Consider the following 8,064-nt stretch of genomic DNA (forward strand, 5'->3'; position numbering starts at 1 on the left):
GAAAACGGGGCGCGACAGCATGACGACTCTTCTGGGGATTTACACTTAGGATCTTACCATAATAAACTTGGCTTATGGGGATTAGTTTTCTTTGTTATAAAACGCACATTCCTTTTCCATCTTTATTTGCTAAATTTTGCTATTACATGCACATCCCTTCCCTTCTCCACCTTTATTTGCTTAAATTTGTTATAACATGCACATCCCTTCAGCCATCCACCCTTATTTGCTATAACTGCTTTTCATTTGTTTAAAGAATTTTATCTCATGCCGCTCCGTCCCTACTCCCTTGTTTGTTTATACATTTACGCATATATTCCACGAACTAACTTCTTCCTTTGTCTTTCTTTTTATCTTTTTCATGTTTTAACTTAATACTGTATTTACCGCTTTTTACATATTTATCATGCAAATACTTGGCAATGTGTTATTATCTCTGCATAAAGCATGCTCCACATCACACTCCATACGTGCCAATTATCAACATAGCAACGCTTGATGAGTTCCCGCAAATTACCCTATAAATCGGAAAGGCTTATTTGCGGTAGGCTAGTCGTCAGCGGTGCAGTCGACGATCCTGTGCCTTTCCCTCTCAAGTTGTCCACTTGAGAGTACCAGTCTAGGCCATTCTAGAAACATTACTCCAATATCAACTGTACATGCATCATGTTAAACCTAGTACGGGTTAGAACGTTGTTAATGTAACATCCTGCTAAGATAAGCCTTGTCCAAAGTCCGACGGGATTTCCACAATCCCAATGGACTCCGACACGTTATGTGCATTACTTGGAGAAAATATGCCAATATGTTGATCATTAGTATGTAAATAGTCGAATCTGGAGGGTGAAAGGGCTAACTCTATTTGTATGCAGAAAATGAAGCACGAAGTCCCCAGGTTCGGCATGGTCCAAAGCATCCCACCTCTGCTACTTGATTGGTGGAAAAATCTCGCGCCTAGCGACAAGAATCATGTGAGAAGGATCCGTGGTAATTTACCATCCTTGTCAGACATCCGAGGGAATAGAGCATTGATTGAGGCCGCTACTATGTTTTGGGATGAGAAAAGGGCCATCTTCCGCTTCGATGACATAGAAATGACTCCCCTCTTAGAGGAAATAGGAGGTTTCGCTAAGCTGCCATGGGATAGTCCAGGGTTATTAGTGCCAGAGAATCGCACCCCTCGCGGCTTTCTGAAAATGTTGGGTTTCAAGAAAAATGATGAGCTGCTTTGTTTGAAGAAGTCATACATCCCATTTGAATTCCTTTATGAGAGTTATGGGCACAACAAGTCATATTGCCTTCATCATGATGAACTTTCCCTTACTTCCTTGGGTTGGACGCACCGTCGAGTTTATGTGTTCATTATCTGCTTCTTGGGGTTGCTGATATTTCCAATGAAAGGGGGAAGGATCCGCACATGTCTAGCCATGGTAGCCAGGACCCTAATGGAAGGCATCAAGGGACAAACCTATACTATCGTCCCCATGATCTTGGATGAAATGTACCGCGCTCTAGATCGGTGCAAGCAGGGGTTCGGGCACTTCGAGGGTTGTAATCTGTTACTACAAGTTTGGTTATTAGAATATTTTCAAATAGGAGAATATCTTTATGAGCTTCTACGTCGACCATTGAAGGACTATGTAGCTTACCATCACCCAAAGAGAATGACATTTATCCCAGACAAGTTTGCACAACCTGGAAATGTTGTGAGCTAGGTGCGTTTCTTCAGCAATCTAATAGACGAGCTGGTACATTGGATGTTCGAATGGTTTCGTAACAGTGAGTTTATCATCAGGTCAAGAGATACTACTCATCTAGTACTGGTCGGGTTGAGGGGAATCTATCCTTATGCTCCTCTAAGGGTAATGAGACAAGCGGGAAGAAAATAGGTTATACCTCGGGTTTCCAATATGGTCCAGTACAAAGTAGATTTTAAAGAGGATGTTATTCTATTCAAGTTCGAGGCACAACATATGTCGAATCAGAAGGTCATTGTGTAAAAGGATACTATTTAGCCAGACAGGTATCATGCCGATCATGTGTACTTCTACCCATCATGGCTAGTGGATGATATAGCAGGAGACGTGAAGTCGAGAATTAATTTGAAAAACAGGATCATAGATGACGGTGCTGAAGCACAGGTCAAGTACAGGAGGTTACGCAAGAGGGTCTTCGAGTCTGAAGCTAGGCATCTGGAACAACACAAAGTGGATATGGAAGCAATCAACGAATGGTTAGGGACTGCTCTTCATTCCCCCCGTTCATTCAGCTCTTCCAGCAACTAGCAGTGCTCCAGCTCCGCCTATACCTCAGGAGCCTTACTATGCACCTCCAGTGTCTAGCGCGTCTCCTGCGCGGGGTGCTTTCAGAGGTCAGTCCAGCAGACCTGGTCCTAGTTAGTCACAGCCACCACGTCCTCCCATAGCATGTTTCGAGTGTGGTGATACACGCCACATGGTTAGGGACTGCCCCAAACTTGGTAGGGGTGCGTCTTCACAGATTGCTCAGCCACAGTGGGCTCCTCAGAGTTCTCAGGCCATGGTCACAGCTCCAGCTGCCACCCCATCTGCCCAGTCGGCTAGGGGCGGAGGTCGGGGAGGTAGAGGTCGCCCGCGAGAGAGAGGCCAGGCCAGATATTATGCTACTTCTGCTCATACCGAGGCTGTTGCCTCCGACTCTGTCATTACAGGTATTATACTGGTTTGTCATAGAGAGGCATCGGTTCTATTCGATTCGGGCTCTACTTATTCTTATGTGTCTTCTTACTTTGCTCCGTATTTGGGTGTGCCTCGGGATTCTTTGAGTGCCCCTGTTTATGTTTCTACTCCTGTGGGGGATTCTCTTGTTGTGGATCGCGTTTATCGGTCATGTCTGGTTACTATTCGTGGTTTTGAGACCAGAGCGGATTTATTGTTACTCAGTATGATTGATTTTGATATTATCTTGGGCATGGACTGGTGTCGCCCCATTTTGCTATTCTTGATTGTCACGCCAAGACCGTGACGCTGGCTATGCCAGGTATTCCGCGTGTTGAGTGGAGTGGTACTTTAGATCACACTCCCAGTAGAGTTATCTCTTTCCTTAAAGCTCAGCGTATGGTTGAGAAGGGGTATGCCGCGTATTTAGCTTATGTGAGAGATGTCAGTGCTGATACCCCTTCTGCTAATTCAGTCCCAGTGGTATGGGATTATCCCGACGTGTTTCCAGCTGACCTTTCGGGCATGCCGCCCGAGAGAGACATTGATTTTGGCATTGATCTATTGCCGGGCACTCAGCCCATTTCCATTCCTCCATATCGTATGGCTCCACCTGAGTTGAAGGAATTGAAGGATCAGTTGCAGGAATTGCTTGATAAGGGTTTTATTCGCCCCAGTGTTTCACCATGGGGTGCTCCTGTCTTATTTGTGAAGAAAAAGGATGGTTCTATGCGTATGTGTATTGATTATCGCCAGTTAAACAAGGTTACAGTGAAGAACCGTTATCCTTTGTCTCGCGTTGATGATCTGTTTGACCAGCTTCGGGGCGCACAGGTGTTTTCTAAGATTGACTTGCGCTCAGGTTACCATCAGTTGAAGATTCGGGAGCCAGATATCCCGAAGACTGCCTTCAGGACTCGGTATGGTCCTTACGAGTTCCTTGTTATGTCATTTGGGCTGACCAATGCCCCAGCAGCTTTCATGCATTTGATGCACAGTGTGTTCAGGCCATATCTCGACTCGTTTGTTATTGTTTTTATTGATGATATTCTGGTGTATTCCCGGAGTCGGGAAGATCATGAGCAGCACCTGAGGACCGTGCTTCATACCCTTAGAGAGAAGAAGTTATATGCAAAGTTCTCAAAATGTGAGTTTTGGTTGAGTTCTGTGGCATTCTTAGGCCACGTGGTTTTGAGTGAGGGCATTCGGGTGGACCCGAGGAAGATAGAGGCTGTGCAGAGTCAGCCCAGGCCGTCCTCAGCTACAGAGATTCGCAGTTTCCTTGGTTTGGCGGGCTACTACCGTCGTTTTGTGGAGGGATTTTCATCGATTACGGCCCCTATGACTAGATTGACCCAGAAGGGTCCCCCATTTTAGTGGACAGAGGAGTGTGAGGCGAGCTTTCAGAAGCTCAAGACAGCTTTGACTACAGCCCCAATTTTGATATTGCCTAACGGTTCGAGGTGTTATACTATCTATTGTGATGCCTCGAGAGTTGGCCTCGGAGCAGTGTTAATGCAGGATGGTAGGGTGATTGCCTATGCGTCCGGACAGTTGAAGATACATGAGAAGAATTACCCTGTCCATGACCTTGAGTTAGCTACTATTGTTCATGCCTTGAAGATCTGGCGCCATTATTTGTACGGTGTGCCTTGTGAGATCTATACTGACCACCGGAGTTTGCAGCACTTATTCAAGCAAAAGGATCTAAATTTGCGCCAGAGGAGATGGTTAGAGTTGCTAAAGGACTATGATATTACTATTCTGTATCACCCGGGCAAGGCCAACGTGGTGGTAGATTCCTTGAGTCGCCGGGCGGAGAGTTTGGGGAGTTTGGCATATTTACCAACTTCAGAGAGGCCTATGGCGATGGATGTTCAGGCCTTAACCAGCCAGTTTATGAGATTGGATCTTTCGGAGCCCAGTCGGGTTCTAGTTTGTGTGGTTTCTCGGTCTTCTTTATTTGATGGTATCAGGGAGCGGCAGTGTGATGACCCTCATTTGCTTGTCCTTAAGGGCAAGGTTCAGCGTGGTGATGCCAGAGATGTGACCATCGGAGATGACGGGGTATTGAAGCTGCAGGGCCGAATTTGTGTGCCCAGTGTCGATGAGCTTCGAGAGTTGATTTTAGCAGAGGCCCATAGGTCGCGTTATTCCATCCATCCGGTTGCCGCGAAGATGTACCAGGACTTGAGGCAACACTATTGGTGGAGACGGATGAAGAAAGATATAGTTGGGTATGTGTCTAGATGCCTCAACTGCCAGCAGGTGAAGTATGAGCACCATCGACCGAGTGGGTTGCTTCAGCAGATAGAGATTCCGGAGTGGAAATGGGAGTGCATCACCATGGACTTTGTATCGGGACTCCCACGGACCTTGAAGAAGTTTGATGCCATTTGGGTTATCGTGGATCGGCTGACCAAGTCCGCTCATTTCATTCCTATGTGTACCACTTATTCATCGGAGCAGTTGGCGGAGATTTATATTTGGGAGATCGTCCATCTGCATGGTATTCCAGTTTCTATTATTTCAGACAGAGGTACTCAGTTTACATCGCGGTTCTGGAGAGCCGTGAAGTAGGAGCTAGGTACTCGGGTGGAGTTGAGCACAACATTTCACCCCCAGACGGACGGACAGTCCGAGCGCACTATTCAGATTCTTGAGGATATGCGCCGTGCGTGTGTGATTGAGTTTGGAGGGTCTTGGGATTAGTTCTTGCCATTGGCGGAGTTTGCTTACAACAACAGTTATCAGTCCAGCATTCAGATGGCGCCGTATGAGGCTTTATATGGTAGGAGGTGTAGATCTCTGGTGGGTTGGTCCGAGTCGGGTGAGGCCAGGCTATTGGGCACAGAGTTGGTTCAGGACGCATTGGAGAAGGTTAAGATGATTCAGGATAGACTCCGTACAGCCCAGTCCAGACAGAAAAGCTACACGAACAAGAGGGTTCGTGATGTTTCGTATATGGTTGGTGAGCAGGTTCTGCTTCGGGTTTCGCCTATGAAAGGCGTCATGAGGTTTGGGAAGAAAGGGAAGTTGAGTTCGAGGTTCATTGGCCCTTTTGAGATTTTGAGGCGAGTTGGGGAGGTTGCTTATGAGCTTGCCTTACCTCCCAGTTTGGCCGGGGTTCATCCGGTATTTCATGTTTCGATGCTCCGGAGATATCACGGTGACCCGCCGCACGTGTTGGATTTCAGTTCAGTCCAGTTGGACAAGGATCTATCCTATGTTGAGGAGCCAGTGGCTATATTGGACAGGCAGATCAGAAAGTTGAGGTCAAAGAACATTGCTTCAGTAAAGGTTCAGTGGCGGGGTTAGCCGGCCGAGGAGGCAACCTGGGAGACCGAGCAGGATATGCGCAGCAGTTACCCTCATCTTTTCACTACTTCAGGTATGTCTTTATGCTCGTTCGAGGACGAACGAATGTTTAAGTGTAGGAGGATGTGACGACCCGGCCGGTCGTCTTAAGAATTAACGCCCCAATCCCCTATTAACTGCTTTCCCCAAGTTTACTTCTGCTATTTTGATTTGTCGGGACGTTCGGTTTTGAGTTTCGAAGAGTTCTGGGACACTTAGTCCCTAAATTAGAGCTTAAGTGTTGGAAAGTTGCCCGTAGTCGGAACAGCGTGAAGACGGCCTCGGAATGGAAATCCGATGATTCCGTTAGCTCCGTTAGGTAATTTCGGGGTTGGGAGCGTGTTCGGAATGTGTTTTGGAGGTCCGTAGCTGATTTAGCCGAAGTTTGAATTTTTGAAGTTTCCGGTCCGATAGTGAGATTTTAATCCGAGGGTCGAAATGGAATTCCGGAAGTTGCAGTAGCTCCGTCATGTCATTTGGGATGTGTGTGCAAAATTTCAGGTCACTCGGACGTGTTTTGGTTAGGTTTTTGATCGAAAGCGTGTTTTGTGAGAATTTGAAGTTCTTAGGCTTGAATCATTGATTAATTCGAGTTTTCGGCGTTGTTTTAGGTGGTTTAAGGACTGGTACAAGTTTGAATAAGGTATTAAGTGTTATTGGTGCTTTTGGTTGAGGCCCCGGGGGCCTCGGGATGATTTCGGATGGTTGTCGAAAAGATTTTTGAAGTTGAGAGATGGCAGATTTTTGCTGCTTCTGGTATTTTCGCATCTGCGGTTTGGGAACCACAGATGCGGTACTGCAGATGCGGCTAAGGAAACCGCAGAAGCGGGTTTAGGGTGGTTCAGCAGCTTCCGCAGATGCGGTGGATTTTCCGCAGAAGCGGAACCGCATCTACGAGATCTAGACCGCCGATGCGGAAATTGGAGTCCTTAATGAAAGCCACAGAAGCGGAACATGTTCCGCAGAAGCGGGACCGCAGATGCGGTCCCTTGACCGCAGAAGCGGAAATCACTGGACTGAAATATGAAATTCGAGGGTTTAGTTTCAAAAGTTAGAAAAATCAAATTGGAGGGAGAGGGCGATTTTGAGAGGGATTTGAAGAGGAGATCATTGGGTAACGTTTCTTTAATCCTTTCTAGCTATATTCCATCAATCTAAAGTTAATTTTATCATTTAAATTCGGATTGGGGATTAAAAATTGGAAAAAATTGGAAGAGACTTCTTAGACCGAATTATTGAGTTTTGAGTCGGTGTTTGACCTCCGATTTGGGAGATTTTTGTATGGTTTGACTCGTGAGAGTGCGAGGGTTCTGAAAATGTAAAATTTATCCGATTCCGAGACGTTGTCCTGAGGGGCATTTTGGTCATTTACCTAAATTCGCGTCTTAGCTTTAAATTTAATAGTAGAATCAGTTGCTTGAGATGTTATTTACGATATGTAATTGAATTGAATAGATTTGGGCCATTTGGAGTCAGATACTCGTGGCAAAGGTGTGGTTTCGAGTTGATTTTGGAGCCGGTTTGAGGTAAGTGGCTTGTCTAACCTTGTGTGGGGGACCTTTCCCCTTAGGATATGATATTTGAAAATTGAATGCCTTGTACGTGAGGTGACGAGCGCGTACTTGAGCTAATTGTTGAAAAATCCGGTTTTACTTTAAATATTTAGACTGAGTTTCTTTTTTATCTGCTTTATTTTATTTGCAATTATAGACTGTGTTAGCTAGAAAAGCATGCTTAGTTGTTCTAAATTGTCTATTTGTTCAAGTTGCCTTGTTTGCACTACGTGAAGCATGTTAGGCTAGAACTACCTGTTGCCTTGTATTTTTGAGATTCATTTCTGAATATTCTTCGTGTTGTGACTGCGTATTTACTTTGGGACTACGGATGTGGGATTCCGGTAGCTCCCCCCTTGTTTGTTTACTTTGGGACTACGGGTTAGATTCCCGGTAGATCCCCCTGTACATTTACTTTGGGACTGCGGGTTAGATTCCTGATAGATCCCCCTGCACCT

This window comes from Nicotiana attenuata, chromosome 1 (genome assembly GCF_001879085.1).
Source record: "Nicotiana attenuata strain UT chromosome 1, NIATTr2, whole genome shotgun sequence".
NCBI classification, from domain to species: domain Eukaryota; kingdom Viridiplantae; phylum Streptophyta; class Magnoliopsida; order Solanales; family Solanaceae; genus Nicotiana; species Nicotiana attenuata.